This window comes from Nannobrachium achirus (assembly GCF_963921795.1).
Source record: "Nannobrachium achirus genome assembly, chromosome: 21".
Lineage (NCBI taxonomy): Eukaryota > Metazoa > Chordata > Actinopteri > Myctophiformes > Myctophidae > Nannobrachium > Nannobrachium achirus.
The window spans coordinates 46161770-46181521 of NC_137828.1; the positions used below are offsets into that span (position 1 = coordinate 46161770).

The 19752-nt window shown below is 41.1% G+C and overlaps 1 long non-coding RNA gene across 1 annotated transcript; it reads right to left on the reverse strand.

The window, feature by feature from the left end:
* Positions 1 to 552: 552 nt before the first annotated feature.
* Positions 553 to 1475, reverse strand: LOC308306486. The gene is made up of 3 exons (XR_013963156.1): positions 1378 to 1475; positions 873 to 933; positions 553 to 681 (listed from the first exon to the last, which is right to left on the reverse strand). It is a non-coding gene; the product is annotated as an uncharacterized lncRNA (long non-coding RNA).
* Between the last annotated feature and the right edge of the window lie 18277 nt (positions 1476 to 19752).

Sequence of the window (19752 nt, forward strand, 5' to 3'; positions counted from 1 at the left end):
AAAGGAAATACTCCTAACACAATTACACATTTGAATGAGCAACTTTCACTCCTGGTTGAGTATCATTTAACCGGGAGTATCTACAGTATACTTGGGGTCAATCTGAGTTCCCAGAAGTTCCTTTTCTCGCCACTAGGGGGGGCGAGGGGTTGATGTACTTTGTCCACCGTTGGACCCGACATTCACACATGAGAGGTGAGGGACAAGATGTTAGGAGGCTGAGAAATGGCAGGGTGGAGATTCCCCGGTGGAGATTACAGAGATTCCCAAACAGGCTTTGATAGGAAAGACTCTCGCCTGGCTATTCCAAAAGAATATCAGATGATAAAAGCTCACAGTGCGTCACTTCGTGCATGCGCTGCAAGCTTGTACATGTTATATTTTTTACTGTTTTTGACAAATCCTGTGTGAATAAAAAGTGTGAGAACTACAGGTTTAGAAGGTATTTGTCAAATCGGCCTCAGGTCTTGAGGTTGGGTTATTTGGGCGCCCACTTCCTCACGGTCCACAGGTTGGGTATTGTTGCTCTCTCCCAGCCAGACAGCAGTGTTTACCTGCCCTGTACTTGACCAGCAGATCCCAGATGCCCCTGCGCGAGTACGGGTCGACCCCGGCCGTGGGTTCGTCCAGGATCACCACCTTCAACCCGCCAACGAAGGCCAACGCCACTGACAGCTTCCTCTGCATGCGTCCGGAAAAAACAAAAAAACGGATCAGTCAGATCATGTCACCCCTTTGCAAACGCTTGACCTGTGTACACATGGAGCTTATCACAACACATGGATATGTGATAACATCCGGAGATGTTGAGGAATAAAAGCATTGATTTACTGTTGTACGCTTGCTGTTAAAGGCAGGAGGATTTAAGAGACCTTCTCCTCTGACAGAACCTTCAGACGGGCGTAGAACCAGATGTGTTCCTCCACGGTCAGCCTAAGAGAGGAGAACACAGACAGAGACAGCGTACAATCAGTGCATGCATACACTGTTTAAATAGTCATGGGTAATGTGTGATCTGGTAGAGAAGGGGTTTAAGGGGGGTCCTTGAAATTACAAGGGTTGTGAATCAACCTTTTTCATTTCGAGGACCACCATCAGGCCCCTGTTTGATATGATTTTTTTCAACCCCTAAGGGACAACAATCTACAGTGTAAAATCCTGAAGTTTTAATATACAGTAACTCCAAAAGTACAAATGAAACCAAATGCTGCTGTCACATTATGACACGAGTTATAGACCCGTAAGCATTCATTTATTTCCTAACTATTAATAATCAAGCTGAGGACCCTTTAGAACCTGCTAAAGACTCCATGAGCCCCAACTAACACACTAAGAAACTCTACCTTTCACTTTAAAAATGATTAAAAAATATCTTACACGGTGGTCTTGCCAGCTCCGTTGTGTCCCAGGAAGGAGGTGATCTGGCCCTTGTAGAAGCCCAGGCTCAGTCCGTCCACGGCCAGCTTGTTCCCGCGGCTGTACACCTTCACCAGGTTCTTGATGTACACATCTGGCTCGATGTGGGATGGCTTCTCTTCGATGCACACCGCTACGCACAAAACAAACATAGGCCGACATCTTAGGAACATAGCTAATGACCATGCTTTGCTATATGAAATGTATTTCCTTCCCAGTGTTGCCAATTGAACCCTGGATCAATGTTTAAAACAATCAGTAGAGCACCTCTCCCTGCATTCCTTCCTGCCACACATTCTGCCTCGATTGATGCTAGCGACTGATCAACTTTTTATATTTTTTTATTAACATATAACATATATATAACATAAGGTTACTACGCAAACAAATCTTGGTTATGTTAACAATGCAATTTAGGCGTGAGGAACAAAATGGAAAATACACACCATTACTGATGCCACCTCCGAAAAGGTTATCCCGCAAATTACCACAACAGATAAGGCTGTGCCGGGGGAATTAAGATCAATGAAATATATATTCTTTGCTAAAAGTTTCAAGAAAATAATATTAAAAAAAAATCATACAGTTAGTGTGTTACTGTGTGTCACTGATATCAGCCCAATATGTGATATTACTGTATCTATGCTTCTCTCTCAGACCCATACCTCGCATCATGAATCGATGGTTGATCCTTAAAGGGGAAAACCACCCATTTTCAATATTAAACTGTGTCATTAATATACCTTAGAGGAGTTGTGTGGAAATAGAAAAAAAGTTCCCCCCTTCTGTGTTGCCTAGAACTAGAGGACTGATTTTGGGGTTTGTATTGTAAAGTACAACTTGATGACCTCAGTCACACATTGTACTTTACATTACAATACAAACCCAAAAATCTATCCTCCAGTTCTAGGCGGCACAGAAGGGGGGGAACTTTTTTTCTATTTCAACACAACTCCTCTAAGGTATATTATGACATATTTCAATATTGAAAATGGGTGATCTTCGCCTTTAAAAAGAAAACAGAGCCATGTAAATCACAACGATGTGTTTACTGTACAAAAGGTAGCTAATCACACTCAAATCAAACATGCTTACATGTTCGTATCGAGTGAAATTGTTTTGCAGGTAGGCTATTAGCAAAAAGTCTGGTACAGTACTGTATCTATGCTGCATCCATGCAAATACATACCCCACTAGGACCAGGTGCATCTCTACTCGGCCTCAGAGTTGATGGTCTAGCCAATGGTCTAAAAAAGTAATGTCACAGATTAAACATGTTTTGCTCCTCCTGACGTAAACGTCATCAAATGCTTTTGCTTTGTTCCCTCAGGAAGCACCATTGCCAGGTGTAGGCATTGTTTTATAAAAGTATATTAAATTAAATATGGTATTATAGACCTGCCAACCCTGGGAAATTTTTTTGAGTACTCATGCGCGGGCCGAATTTTTGTTGTTTTCCCGCACAAAACAGCGTATATTTTGGGGGGTTCCATGCACCTTTTTGGGTGGGACCTTTACAGTTATGTTAACAAAATTTCACACCAGAAATGTAGCACATTGCATGTCTTGACTTACACTAATAGGAGGAGGCAAGATGTTAGAACAACCTTTTAAATAAAAATGCCATTTGGTCTGGAGAAAAAGTAGGCTAGTATTACCAGGCAATACAGTAATGTTGCTTTGGCAATATTGTTGACAAATCTTTAATAAAATATACTAACTGCACTTGCTCAGAGTTAGTTAACAATTAGCCCAATAGACTAGCAAAACAGTCTCACCAGTGACTTAATGAATGAACATACATCAACATAATCATGTTATTCAAATAGCAAAATAGCTTTACATTGTCAGGTAGGCTATTTACCTTTAAATATTTACCTGTGTCTTTGTTAAACATTGTTAATTGAGCAGCCTAAATAAAACCACCTTTCTGTGCATGATTTGCATGAAGTTGAAAGTATTCAACTCATGTAGGTTTCTAGTGCATTCATTAATTGATATATAGGCCTACATTGTGTATAGATCAAATACCGTCTAGTCTGTATATTCATTCATAGAGGATACAGGCTACTCATTGTTAACAAACCATTAATGTCTTCATATATTCACAGGTGATAAATAACTTGTTCACCTTTAATGTTTTTGACAATACACATAGTCCCCCTATTAAATTCCTCCATTCATACTCATTTAGAGATAGTGGAACAGGGAGCCCAGTATTTTATTTTCATTCGTTTGGATCTTTACTCTAAAGCCTAATCATGGTCAATGTATGCTACAGTTCATTGTACCTGGTCACAAGTTTTGACATTTCCCGACTTCGCTCACGTGCAACACCGTCGTATGACGAAGTATAACACAGGCTTCATACACAACAAGCTGTCGCGGGGGCGACCGCAGTTTAATAGTATAATATTATTGATTCACTTGATTAAAACCCTAACCGCGTCGCGGAGAGGAGCGACAACACCATAACAACCATTTCATTCTCACCATCGTGGCTGCTGACATGTGAATTCACCTTAGCTGAGTGTTATCTTAATATATTACCTGTTAGGCGCTCTACAGACGGACAGCGGTTGCCGCCGGGGCTCCCGCTTGGATCTGCGAGGAACACGCCGCGGTGATACACAAACACACTCGCTCTTTGAGTAAACGCTGCGCGGTATTTCACAAAGATGAACACAATCCATCTCTCACCGCCCGCGTACGCATGCACAAACGAGCACGCTCGCGGGGATTTTCACGGGACTGCGCCCGCTCGCCTCGCCGCCTCTAAACTTCGCTGCGCGGACGAAATAGCCGCCCGCCTCTCATTGAAAATGAATTACTAGCAGGCGGTGACCGCGTACCGTGTGCAATCCCCTTACGTCAGACTACTCGTTGCACGGCAGCATTGTAGGGGCGACACCGATGAATCGCACAACACGGCCATTCTCCGTTTATCTTCTTTATAAATTAATCGTATTAATATCGCCGTTGTACAAACCGGGCGGCGATAGCTATGAGATGAGATGAGTAGCTTCTTATTATCACTCTATGATGAGTACTGTAGCGTAAGTGTACATGCTGCACCCATAGAGCTATAATAATAAGGCTGCACCGCGCTGAAAACCAAAACAAACGCATGGCATCCGGTTCAATTCTTCTTCTGCCGAAAAAAACGAGCATATCTTCTGTTCTAGTGCTCCCCAGCGCCATGCGCCCCTTTCACACACCTTTCAAGTGGTGCCTGGGAGGAACTACACGGCAGGTTGCAAAAATCTTTGCCTCGTTTGCTGCTGCAGAATGTGTTGTTATACCACGCCGCGGGCCGCGCCCATTCCCCGAAATTGCGTAGCAATGAGGGGAAATATCGTACCTGCGTACAGAGCCTTAAAATGCGTGCTTAGTACGCAAAATGCGTACGGGTTGGCAGGTCTATAATTGATTGTTATTTTGCGATCGTGTACATTTATTCAAATGAACATCCCTAGTCGAAATCCAGCACTCAATGCATCAGGCTGAGAGCCGTTCCCCTGTAGCTTTTGGGGTAAAAATATGATACAAAATGTTTTGTATTTGTGCTGTAGCTTTGCTGATTTAAGCTAGCGGTGCTAGCTAGCAACCACAGCAACGCTAGCCACAAAGCAGAGCTGTAATTCTTAAATAACAGTAAACCTCAAACTTTGCAAAACAGCGGTTGGTCATTTAACATACTGATTGTTTTCTAATAAAACGTGTTCATTCATATCTTACCGTGTCTGAATCAACGTCGCTTCTCCATCACAACTTATTCACAATAGAACTGTAGGTTTTTAACCAACACCTTCCTTTTGAGAGTGCACACTCTAGTGGACAGGGCCTGCACTGCACCCACATACCGGATTAGAAAGCCTCTGCATATCCAATACTTGATTAACATTCAGGATGAACATTACCAAATCATTTTAGAGTGAGCTCAAATTCTTACAGTACAGAAGGCCTAAGCAAAGGAATGGAATTACAACTGATACTACTGCAATATCATTTTGAGTGATTCACAAAATTAAAAAATGCCCTAGATTTAAAAATAAGTCAAGTCATGCCAAATTAAAACAATTTTCCATTTTATTGTTTCAGGACGTCCCCCATGATAGAGATGCATTCGGCCATCCCCTCCAGCTCCCAATTGTTGTCACCCTGGTCATCCCGGCATTTAGGGCACCTGTCGTCGTTCTGCCTGGCCTGCTGCACACAGCTACGGCACCCCAGCAACCCCCGGCAACAGCGGGCTACTACCGGCTCACTCATGACATCTGCCAAGGAAATAAAAAGGTTCATTAGAAGATACATTTGAGCAAGTCTACATGATTGTTTGGAACGTAGGTCCTGTTAAAGAACAGATATATGCCAAAAGGTTTTTTATTTTACATTTAAAAACAAAACTGCAATTTCAATTTCTGTGTTCTCAAACTCTGGCAAAACAGTTACTCTTGAGTCTAGTGATTACTAAAGATGTAGGTGAATGGAATCACAACAATAGTCAATCATGTTAGCTTGCTATAACTTTCATTCAGCCAACTTTGGGTGTTCCTACCTTTAGATAATCGTAATGCCTCAATGGTCATACAAAACATCATGAACTTATTGTCCAATTGGATATACATTTATGATGAAATGTAGTATACACACCCATGCATATAGCGCACTTGAAGGTGTCTCGCAGGGTGGTGCTCTGGACCCTGTTCAAGGGCACCAGCAGGACCCGGTTCTCCTCCATGAAGTCAGTCATCTCCTTCAGGTATGTGGACACCGTGGACAGTTGATTGACAGACTGGAGCAGCTCCTCCGTGTTCTCGCCTTGATCCTTCTGACCCGCTCTGTGGAAATACAAATAATTCCATTTAGACCATCTCAAATGCAAACAGTTGATGTTAACATGAAGTGTTTGAAACATTTACCTCTCACGCTTCCTCTTGCGCGTCAGGAACGCACTGTAGGAGCTCTGGGACACTGCCGTTATCTTGCGGCTGTTGTGAGTCCAAAATTCAAGGTCTAGAAAAACGACAAATTGGCAAAAATCGATTTAAATTCATTTGGTTTTCAAGAATCATGAGCATGAAGATCTTTACCACTAAAGCAACCTTTTTACTACATCTCAGTCTATCAGATTAAAGACCCACTTCACCTCTGGGAAACCAGATCTTAATTTATTGTTTGTGTCACGATCAACACAATCCCGAGTTATTTTTTGTGTTCAATCCGTTTTGAAATATTTTATTATTTCAGCATGACTAGTGATGCATCATCAGTTATGCGTTTTGCATCATATGATCGCATCCCAAACAATAAAGATCTGGTGGTCCCAGAGGTGAAATGGTCCTTTAACAATGTTAACTCCTTTCCTGTAAATGACATGAGGCTTAGCACTCATTAGTGCATAACATTTCCATTTTTGATTATATTAAAGACCTTATGGATTTAAATGGCTTTGAGGCCAGAGTAAAAGCTAATGACGGATAATACTGCAGTTACCATTGCCGTCAGCACTGTCGACCATCCTTTGTTTCCTTGAGTTGAGGAGCACGACAGCCTCATCTGCCTCCAGTAGAGGCTGTACCTTTGGATGCGCCCTGACCAAGGCACTGATTCCCTCCACATTGGCCTGGGAGTCCTCAAACTGGATGTTGATAGTGTCTTCTGGGTACAGGACACCAGTTTCCACAGTTCCGAGGGTGATGGATCTGACAGAAAAAGACCATGTGGTTAGAAACTGAGATTCTTAATTCTCTTTTCCAAAAAGGTCTAGCCTCATACAGTAAACTCTCAAACATTAAGAATAAACTATATTCTATGTTCATATTATATTATTATGTTCTCTATTATATTTGTGTACACACAGCCTGTTCTTCGGAGGTTTCTTCGGGGCATGTGCAGATGGACCTCCAGTGCCTCCACCCATGAAACGCCCTGCTGCTGAAGTACTTGCAGTTGGGGGTGGCGGCGGCAGGGAAGTGGGCCCCTGAGCTTCTTCTCCACATACCTTTTGGATTGAATACATAATTAGCCAAAACTGCTAACTATAATGAAAATACATGGATAACACAAAAAGTCCTATTGGGTTTCCATTGTACTAGAGGTCTTCACGGGTCCAATTTGAACTACCCGAACCCAAAAGGACCCGGGGGAAACGGACCCGGACCCATATGGCCCCGTCTATCATTTGGAATTTGAGAACCGTTACCCGATCAGCCCCGAGACGTGATGGATCCGATCCGAACGGCCCCGCCTGTTATTAGAAAAATTGGATCCGATACCCGAGCAGAACGAGAGATCCGAGACCCGAACCTGTCGCCCCGAAATGAAAGAATGCCAACGTTATTATATTAAGAGTTGTATCAGACATATTTCTTACCTAACGTCGCCACGGTGCTGCTGTTGCTGTCAGCGGCGCTGTGCCTCTCGCCAAAAGATGATCTTTTCCCAGACCAGTAAGTCAATGCGGACAGTTTGTAAATACAAATAAATCCATGTTTTTATTCCTTCTTCTTTGGCTATAGCCAATGCTAATGCTATCGTTTTCTGTCGCATGTGTTGTTCATTATATCTTTCTGCTTTGAGTGTCCATTTTGCTCTGCAGAGCATGACAACACGCAATGACAACTCCATTGTAAACCGTTAACCAAAACGTTACGTTAATATCTTTGATAATAATAACAATCCAACTGATACAGTCAGTGTTGTTGTGACTGAGTGAGTTCTACTTCTCAGTTCTCACAACCAATGCAACATATTACATGCTGCATCTTTAGTGCCATCGTGTGGCGTTATCTATTTGGTGCAGTTGTTGCGTTCACTTTCACTTCAATCTCGGCCTGTCTCGGCTCCACTCGGGTAACAGGAGATACCCGGGGAACCGGGGCAGACGGCCCCGGCCCCGGCCCGCCCCGCGGTAAAAGCTAGAAAACGGCCCCGTTACCCGGCTCGGTTCGGTTCGGATCGCGGGTAATTTCGGATCTCGGGCAGGTCCGAAGACCTCTACATTGTACCCATTCATCAATAAGGCATACCATTCAAGAATATAAACAAAATATGTACCTCATATTCGATGGAAGTATCCACAGTAAAGTAGCCCCCGTGTCCGGGCATGGCTACATCGCCACCATCAGAGATCAGGTAGACGGTATTGATGTCCAGCTAAAAAAAGAGGATGACCATTAATTTGCAAGCATGTCTGTGGATTTTTCTGTAACAAACACTTTGCAGATAGAAAGAGTAAATTCCAAGCTTTCCACAGAGCCGCAATATTGGCAAGTTTGACGTTGTTTAATACAATCAGATAGCAAAATAACGTTTTGACGCTGCACGCATTGGCTGCCTATGGGAGGTTTTGCAAACCTAGATTCATCTGATTATAAAAAAAATCTAGTGTTGCAATTTGCAGCTAAACAATAGTAGGAATTTGGATGGCCGGGGAACTAACTCAATGTCCATCATGTCACAATAGAAAATCTATTGTGACCTAGGGCAGTGTTTCTCAATCTTTTTTGGCTTGAGTACCCCCTTTCCCTGATTTTTGAATCCAAGTACCCCCTTTACCCGGCAACAACATTTTCCATACAAAACTGCAATTAAAACCATAACTAGTGCTATATGATGCTATGATAACCCCCAAAAATGGGGAGTGACAGTTTCAAACAGTGCCTCCTGAAGATATTTATTTTCAACACTGTTGCCATGACATTTCAGTCCAGCTTTTATGTACTTACATTCACACAACATTCAAACACATCCAGGTTGCCTGATATCATATATTAGGGGTTAAAGGGATATTACACTTTCAAAACTTTTTTTTCGTCTAATCAGGCTTGTATGAACACCCTGAACAGTTTTTAATTTGCTTCATTCAGTATTTAGATATTTGATGTAAATGTTACCACCTCCAACACGCCCAGGCCCTCTCCACATACACACCCATTGTAACTTCAAACTCCATTTTAACCATGATAGATTCATTAAAAACACCCATTATTTTTTCTGGTGACTCATAATACCCTCCTAATACGTGAGCAGACCGTGTTTTTTCAATAACCTTTTTCTTTTATTTTTAATAATTCTTTGGGAAAATGTAAAACATTAAATACAATAATATTTTATTGAAAATAAATGAAAACAGTTATTGAAAAAACACGGTCTGCTCACGTATTAGGAGGGTATGATTCACCAGAAAGAATAATGGGTGTTTTTAATGAATCTATCATGGTTAAAATGGAGTTTGAAGTTACAATGGGTGTGTATGTGGAGAGGGCCTGGGCGTGTTGGAGGTGGTAACATTTACATCAAATATCTAAATACTGAATGAAGCAAATTAAAAACTGTTCAGGGTGTTCATACAAGCCTGATTAGACGAAAAAAAATATTTGAAAGTGTAATATCCCTTTACTGTCTGGCTCACAATAAGTTTCTCCAAGGCCAGGGTCATCATTAAACATAAAAGTAAATGTTTTTTAATTCAATAATTCAATTGTTGTTAATTATTTAACAATCTAAAATATTATCATGATTTATACTTATATTTTTCTTTTTTGGGGACATTTTCTGAGTACCCCCTGCAGTAACTCTGCGTACCCCCATTTGAGAAACACTGACCTAGGGTATGTTGTTAATAAACATGATAGTTATTACATACAGATCCTTCTCCAAAAATTAGAATATTGTATAAAAGTTCATTTTCTTTCATAATAGATTTTTTTAAACTTTGATATATTTTAGATTCATTGTGCATGCAGTGAAATAACCTCAGGCTGACCACCTTCATGCCACGCCCCACCAGTATTCCATACTAAGTACTGATAACCTTTCAGAACTTTCACATTTCTAGATTATAAATGCTTCTTTTGAGTGGCTGTGTGGAATATTCTAATATTTTGAGATATGGATTTTTGTTTTTCATGAGCTGTATGCCATAAAAATCTAAATTAAAACAAAAAAAAAGCTTTTGAATATTTCACTGCATGCACAATGAATATAAACTATATGAAAGTTTTAAAAAATCTATTATGTTACAGAAGAAAATGAACTTAGAACACAATAGTCTATTTTTTTTTTTAGAAGGATCTGCATATAGGCCTACATGGCCATTTAAAAAAAACTTTGGCTGTCCAATTGAATCTATCATTGAATCTATTGAATCTTGGTAATTGAAATCTATTCAAGCTTTGATACCAGGGAGTCTGAGTCGACCGACCGGAGCTGCTAAACGAGAGAGTGTTTTCTACTGGTGATTCAGTCCGAGTGTATCAAAGGGTGCGCTCGTTTTATTGTCCACGACATTGCAAGCGGCGCGAAGGCCAGCGGACCTTGGTCCTGCTCTTCGCCCGCGAGCGCCGCAGGCGCGAGTGGCCGCGAAGAGCGGGCCAGGGCCGCGCGGCCGGCGGCCGGCGGAGCGCCGCGCGAGTTACGAAGCCGTGGTGAATGCAATAGTTATATTTATGCCCAGGCCGTAAGGCCTGGGCAAGCCCACGATAAACGCCCGCGCAGTCCACCCGGTGCGCATTTCCGAACGCACCCTTTGATACACTCGGACTGAAACACCAGAGGAAAACACCATCCCGCTGCTAAACACCACGTTGAATATGTTGACGTAAAATGTATAATCCAGCCGTGTGTCTCGAAATCATTTTTAATCATAAGACAAGTCAATATTCCGTTCGATTTACGAGGCCTTCTACATTTCAAACTGTCCATCAGTAAATAGGTTTGATGTTTCAAGCATTATATAGCCGCCATCAAGCCTGTTTCATAATAGCAAGCGGCCACATGTCATGGCCGCGACGTGTTAGGCTATAAATTGTTTGCCAATCTACATTTCACTTTTATCACATTATAATATATAGGCCTATAAAGGAATGTTAAATCCGCGGAGATCAAAACAATGGTGTTGCAATGCGTAGAACGCCCTATGGGAAACGTTTTTTCTTCACCATTAACCTAGCTAACTAAGCTAAGGGTAGGAAGGCGGGATAACTTTTCCCCCCTATATGGCTCGTTGGTAATGCATAATAATGTGTACATAATATGTAGCCTTTATTTAATTTTTAAATAAAGGCTACATACATTAGTAACATTACATAAAAAAGGCTTCAAAATTATACAAAGTCAAGGAAGAAGCTGCCGATGCATAGTGAACAAGATTGCCTTCCCACCGCATGGTCAAGGCAAGGAATATCTACCTTGGGTCAAGGTAGGCCTCGATTTTAGTGGGTCCCGGGTGTGTAGAGTTAATAGCCAATACATTTTTAACAAACCTTAAATATCAGTGCCAGGGTTCTGCTGTTGAGGTCGGCATCTCTGGGATGCTTTCGAACCCCCCCCCTCTTCACCCACACTCTATCCATTGATTACTAGGCAAATTTATCTGTCGCTAAAATTGGGCAGGTGCAGCGTGCGTCTGATCCGTCTGATCACTCTCTGAACTAGAGATGAAAGAGGGCGGAAAGGGAGGAGCTAAACTTTATATGGAAAACAACAGGCTAAATCATTTCCGGTGGTTAAAGGTCATATTTTATTTAAAGTGTGAGCTGGCATTCTGCTTTTCTGAATAATTGGGAATGTTTATTTTGCAGGTAAATGTATGTGTTGTTTGTTTAAATTATTGGCTATTCATTAAATTACTTTTTTTTAAAAATTAATACACATCTTTATTATGTAATGCTAAATTGTCATTTGTATTCATGAAGATTTGCAACACATTTCACATTGCTCAAGACTTTGATCGAGGTGAGGTGGTTGTTAACAATGTTTTTTTTTTTTTTGAAAATTAACATGTAAAACAAATATGAAATAAAAGTGTTGGAGGCATAATATACATTTTGCTTTTTGATCAAAATTAACACCCACACTTTAGTTTCATGTTAAACGAAATTAATTAATTGACTGTAGCTGCTGTGTGTCCCTATTCTAATTATCCCCAGTTACCTTTTTATGTATCTAATCTTGTATTTATTGCTTTTTTATCTTGTATTTATTTTGCTTTTTTTAATAGCTTTTTTAACTCCCTCACTTACTATACTTTAGTCTCTCCATAATTCATGAGGCACTCATAATTTGATGTCTGTTATAAAACTTTTGCAGGAAATAATTTCCTCCTTATTTCATGTATTTTTTGCAGATGGCAAATGCATTTATTTGGCATATAGGGTCTATTGATTTTTCTGTTATCATAGCAAAATGTAACCACAATTTTGCTTTTTTCCCCCCTCATTTTTAACCAATTATCTCTCGATATAAAAGAAAATCGAATTATTATTTACATCAAATAATCTAAAGTCTAACACTTGCCTGTCTATAGGAGATAACCCAATCGTTCAGGTTGGATCAACAACTTTCCTTGTAGTATAATTATCCTAACCCTTTATTATAGTTCAATTTATTCTTATTTTTACATTACAATACAATTTGGGGAGCTACATATCCTACTCATTTACATAAAATTCATATGAAGATGATTCTGCAGGATTGCTACATGATTGTTCTGCTCCTTCTGCCCCTCTTTTTAAACGGCTCAATATTTTATGCATGTTATCCCTTAAGCCTTAAGGGGTAGTATAATCAGATTACTTTGGGGGGTTTGGAAATTGAAGTTTACTCTTTAATGGCATGTTGGTTGGAGTACCAAGAGGTGCAGGGCAGGCATAGGGACTGAAGGAGGGCCACGGCCGGGGGTTCTGAGGGCACTTTCGTTGATAAAAGCGGACATTCTACCCAAGAATCTCGTTCTTTGGTTCACTTTTTTATCACCATGTTAGCCATGCTATCCCAAGACAGGTATTTGTCTAGAATACAGCCTAAATAGGTAATCTCTTCCTTATTACTGTATCATCAACTTTGATCTCAAAGTTGTCTACATTTATCTTTCTTAGAGTGTCAGCTCCCACAAATAATGGATTCTGTATTACCAAGGTGTAGTGACAGGAGAGATTGCCTGCCTTGTTTGATGTTTCACGAGAGAGTAAACAGGATTTTTACATAAATGTTTACATAAATTAGACAAAACCTGACTGTGACAGACATCTTGTCATTGTATTTAACCACTTGTACCGTAGCATCCCTATCCTAGGGGAACATTAGCTGAAAATACCAGATCTAGAATCTCACATCTTTTATTTTACTCTCTTCCCCTAATATCTGTCTTCCAGGTAGTGCAGAGCAGAGTTCAGGATGATCACCACATCTTGAGCCAAAATGTATGGCATACATACAGGAATGGTACACACACACACACACACACACACACACACACACACACACACACACACACACACACACACACACACACACACATTACAGTTACAGTTTACAGTTACAGTTTACAGTTTAGGCATTTAGCAGACGCTTTTAATCCAAAGCGATTTACAATAAGCAGTGATAGGATAGATTGTGAGCAGAGATTACAGCACCAAGGGATTTAGTATACAGGGAGAAAAGCAGAGGGCCAAGTACGGATCCGTGGGGGACTCACACAGATCCGTGTGTGTGTGTGTGTGTGTGTGTGTGTGTGTGTGTGTGTGTGTGTGTGTGTGTGTGTGTGTGTGTGTGTGTGTGTGTGTGTGTGTGTGTTTTAAGTGCAAATAAACCAAAAGAAAATAAGTTAGTTATAAAAGGCCTATAAAGAAATTAATAGAATTAGTAATTTCTTGAATTGTGAAATAATTTTCTTAGAAAGGCCAATAATTTAGCACTATTTACAGCAATAACGTTATAAAACATCAGCAAATTTCAACAAAGTACATGAAAAAAATCCAACTACATTACGTTGTGTCAAATAAATACATAAATTATATTCTATTCAAATATCTACCGGTATCTATCAATCAATATCTATCTATCTATCTATCTATCTATCTATCTATCTATCTATCTACAAGCACACGCGCGTGCACATGCGCGTGCACGCAAGCGCGCACACGCAAGCGCGCGCGCGTGCTTGCGCGCACACACACACACACACACACACACACACACACACACACACACACACACACACACACACACACACACAGATCACGCGATACTTACCTGAAGTTTTCTTTGCGCGGCATTTTCCTTAATAGAAAGACAAACCCCTTCCGCTTGGCGCCTCCTTTCCAGCTCCAACTGCGAAGGGACCCAGTCGCATACTTGCAGCTGCCTTAAAATTTGAATTTTTGATTAATAAAAAGAAAGAAATGGATAGGACAAGGGTGACTTTGTGTAGCGAGAGACTGCCGGACCGGGACGTCAAAATCCTAGAGGTTGAGATTAATCTGAGGACACTGGCCAAAATCTTCAAGGTTTGTAAAAAATAACATTTGTTCTATTAACTAAGAACTCACCACACACTGCCTTTGGTATAACATGCGTTTGATAAAATAAAATAAAAACACGTTTCGCTACGCATTGCAAGCCTCTACTGTGCGTTTGTCTAATGTATGGAGGCTTTTTTAAAGAAATAAAACTAAAATGTACACATTATTATGCTTGCTATGACCTGACGCTTGATGGCGGATAATAGACTTGAAACATCCTAGCCTTCTTACTGATGGACAGTGTGAAATGGAAGCCCTCGTCAATAATCGAACGTAATGTATTGTCTTGTGATGCAAATGGCTTCCAAAAAACACGGCGGAGTTATATTGAACTAGCCGCAAATTGCAACACTGATTTTATTTTAATCGGGTGAATCAAGGGTTACAATTCCTCCCATAGGCAGCCAATGCATCAAAACGTTTTTTTTTTATATCTGATTGTATTAAACAACTTCAAACTTCACCAATATCGTGGCTCTATGGAAAGCTTGGAATTTACTCTTGCTATCTGCAAAGTGTTTGTTTCTGAAAAATCCACCGTAGAAATGTTAGGAGCTACTTTATATCAAGAAATTGGCTTCGGGTGATGAAGTGCTGGTGAAGTGCTGGAGATTTGAATGTGGGAAGTCATTCAGCGTAGAGGTATATATTATATTATAATAAATATTATAATAAATAGTTGTTATTTAGGCTAAATAGTGAGTGACAATGCCGCCGCAAATATCTGCCCACCGGTTAGGGTCGATCCATACCGTTATAAGGAGCCTAACAAAGTTCGGTTCGGCACTAGGCAAACCCAAATATGGTTCGCATCTCCCGGGCGTCAACCTATAGCTCTATGGCGTCAACCGACTAAATTCGGCTCTGGGAGGCGCGCGCGACACACACACACACACACACACACACACACACACACACACACACACACACACACACACACACACACACGCAGCTTTGGTGCATGTCTTGCTAGTGCTACTCGCGCCGACCGTTTTAAAGAGAAAAGAAAAGCATAGACACAACTTTGCTAATGTTCCGTGTTGTCCACGACGAGTTGTGACTGCGTGATGATATGCATGCAGCAAGAGAGGCGGCCGCGGCACGTCTATAATGTGAGCTTGTAGCAGCAGCAGCACCCGTCACTGGTGCTGCTGCCTGCTGCCACGGACCTCCAATATTTAAGCGACTTCGGCACTATAGCCGTTAAGAAAGTATGGATGAACTCCCCCCGAACCTAAATAATTTCGGGTCGGGGAAGCACTCCCGAACCGAAACTAGTTAGGGTCCTTATAACGGTATGAAACGAGCCTTAGCCGTTAACAGACGAGAGAGGGAGGGAGGGGGAGTTCGAGCGAGAGAGAGGCATTAACTTTAAATATTGGACACATTATGTTAAACCTAGAAGTAGGCCTATGTGAACCACAGAATATTGCATGTGAATTGTATATGATGCATGCAAAATTGCAGTAACAATGCAAAGAAACTAACTGCTTCAAAGTCTTTTAATCGATTAGATGCATAATACATGTTGAGGATATAAGTAACCTTGGTCACAGGACAGGAGATGTTTTTAGTATGTGAAAGTTGCTGAATTTGTATTCACCAAGCATCTGCAGAGAAATCCATAGTTAATGTTATTATGTAAATCTGTTTAGGGGTAATTTGTTTGGAGATTTGGGCTGACAAACAGCCCAAAGGGTCATGCACATCCAGAGCCATATAGGCTGGGTGCTGGACTAAAGTTAATCAACAATAAATAAGAAAGAAAGTCCGCACACCAATTTTGATGTTCCCAATATAGAGTTTAGACCAGAGGTAGCGCCACAGATCACTTTCAAACCAGAGTCAAAACCGACAAAGGGTCAAACTCGTTCTGCTATACCAGCAAAATATGGAAAGCCTTACCGAAGGCCATAAAGGAGTGTGGATCACTAGCATCCTTTAAAATTGCCCTGAAAAAACACTTACAGGCAGCAGCCGTTCACAACTGGTAAAAAAAACAAACCTAGCCCAGCCCTCCCCTGCCCCTTCTTTGTATATACTTTGTTTGTTACTGTTTTCCTTTTTTTGTTCTTTCATTTTCTTTTCTTTACATATCTACTGCATAGTACCGTGTTCTATTCGTCTGTCATTCAATGTTATATGAGATACTTCCTTTTAGTAGACCTTGTACCAGTGAACTGTACCTTTACAATCTGTGTCCAGTAGTGAAGTTGAAGTACAGACAGTTTGGAAATGGGACCGTGTGAGAGAAGTGGGTAACTAAAACAATCATGTCATTTTCAGTTGGATCCCAACACCATTTACCTGATGGAAGAAGGTGGGGACATCATCCTGCCAGGAGATGACGGAGAGTTCCTGGTGCAGGACCCCTCTGTTAAGCACAAGGTGACATATTACTTATATTTATTTTTGAATGGTCATGTAAATGGCTGGGAACGGCCCATAGGGCTTTTTCTGTTATGTACTGTCAGTTTTTGCTAATACAGTATTGAATTCAAAAGGTTTTTGGAGAAGAACGACCTGGAGCCAGTGCCCAGCCACCACCCCCCCCCCCACAGCATCAACATCAGCTGCTGCAGCTGGACGACCCCTTTTCCCCCCTGGACCTCCTGGGCTGCCACCTCCACCAACAGCACGACAGCTGCACAAGAACAGAATGTATGTAGTAGTGCTAGTACTATGTAATAAAATGACATGTAGAAATGAAGAGCCATAGCTCTAAAGACGGTGTTCATAGCTTGAAAGGCTGCATTTAAAAATGGATTATTTGTCATAGTTTTACATAGAGTTAATAATATGTACATTTGTGAAGGTTGTATTTTTTTTTTCTTAATGTTAGACAGTTTACCTCATAAGGCCCAGCCTTTTTTTTTAAAGAGGAATAAGTGTCTAAAAATATCCTTTCAAATGCTTTGCTTTGCAAGTGATTTGCAAGTGTGATAAAATAACACTTGAATTTCAGTTTCTAACCGCATTTTCTTTTTTTCCCCGTCAGAAACATAATGGTAGGATATGTCCTGGACGGTGTGCTGGTGGACGACGACTCCATCAGCATCACATTCACAAACAACGAGGCCAACGTTGAGGCCATGTCCCTTAAGGTCAAGGCCCATCAGGGGTGGGACGAGCCAGTTGTTCTGATCAACTCTAGGAAACTCCGCCTCCTAGACGATCCAGACTGCAATGGTAACTATGCACCAGTTTTATCAGTGTCTAGCTTTTACTCTGCCCTCTCAAAGCTATTTAAATCCAGAAGGTCTGTCCTATAATCTAACAGGTGGTGGTGCTTATATCTATTTTGACTATTAAACTAAGCTTTGAGTGCAAAGCCTCCTGTCAGTTACAGGAATGGACTGGACATTGTTAATCTGATAGATGGAGATGTAGTAAAAAGGTGGTCATACTGATAAAGAATTCCATGCTCATACGATTCTTGAAAACCAAATTAATTAAATTCCATTTTTGCTAAAATTGTTTTGTTAGATCTTGTGTTCTGGCTGTCGAAGACGAGGAAGATAACCGGTGTCAAAGAGAGCCACTACCGGCTCTTTCAGGAGAGGAACCGGAGGAGGGCAAGGTAATTATTCCAAACCCTTAGGTGAACATGAACTGTGTTTGCATGCGAGATGGTCTAAATTAAATTGTATATCTGTGTTCCCACAGTCTGACTGACACCCTCAGAGGGGCTGTAAGCGAAATCCAGGAGCTGGTTGTGGCTGCCCGGGACCTACCCATTGTCTCTCATTATATGAGAGACCTCAGTGCTTACATATCAGCCAGGGGATTTACAGTGGCCTTGACGCCTACCCAGCTTGCTGCCCTGAGACAGACATTTGTCTGCTCCATTTGCGAAGGTTAGTACGCTACATGTTGACTCGTGTTGAAATTACTTTGCTGTTTATGTGATGTTGCTTTGGTAGGCCCGGGGAAGATGACATGTAGTAACAGCGACACGCTCCCGGTAGGCCAACCTAAGTTTGCAACATGGTGGCATCATGAAAGTGTATTGTACTTTGACAGTAAACTCACTTTATAGACTCATACTTCTCGATTCTGTCTCACAAGAGTAAAACTGTAAAATGGGGTTAAATGAACATTCATCACCTAAGGCTCCGTTCTGTACCAGGACTAAGCTGCAACTGTCATGTTGGTGCTGATCAAATGCATGTTCTAATCACTTGTCTCTCCCCCCCCCCCATACCACCCCACACCCATTGGCAGAAGTCATGAGAGGCCCTGTAGCTGCCCCGTGCTGCAGGAGGATGCTGGGCTGTCGCACATGTGTGCAGCAAGCAGGTGTGGAGCGGCCTGGGAGGTGCATCACCTGTGCAGAACCAGAGATGTTCGTTGAACTAAATGGCATGGCTGACCTAATGGAGGTCATGCACACCATCTTTAACCACTGAATATATTTTGATGTCAATACTCATTAAAAGTCATGACTCCTGACTTGGTTCACTTCTTTTTACATGTATTTAGAAAAGTGATCTTCATAGACTTGTGTAAATTGACAGGTGTTATATGTCCTAAGGTTTACATGAATTTTATATTTTTAACCCTCCAAAGTGATCTTCATAGCCTTGTGTAAATTGACAGGTCTTATATGTCCTAAGATTTACATGAATATTATATTTTTTTAACCCTCCAAGACCCACTTGCGCTTTTGGTTACATTTATATTTTATCAAAAGTGTTCCTGTTCTTTTTCACCATTGGCCTATGTTGTCAACATTGGACTGTCAGAATCCAGGAGATTTATTTTTTGCGTGGAACTCCCACACTAGGGTCTGGGTGGTCCTCTCCTCTCCCCAAAAGTCATTGGTGGATATGTTTCCCTGTGTTCTGTTGAATTTTGTGTATGTTTGATACATTTATTAGTTTAGTTTAGTTTAGTTTATTAGCACATCATATAAAACATGTAACATTATATACATGGGAACAAAATACAGTGCGAGGAAAGGAAGAAGCCATCAGGCTTATTTGGAATCCTTCCCTTATTGGAAGAGTTAAAAAATTACAGCTTTAAA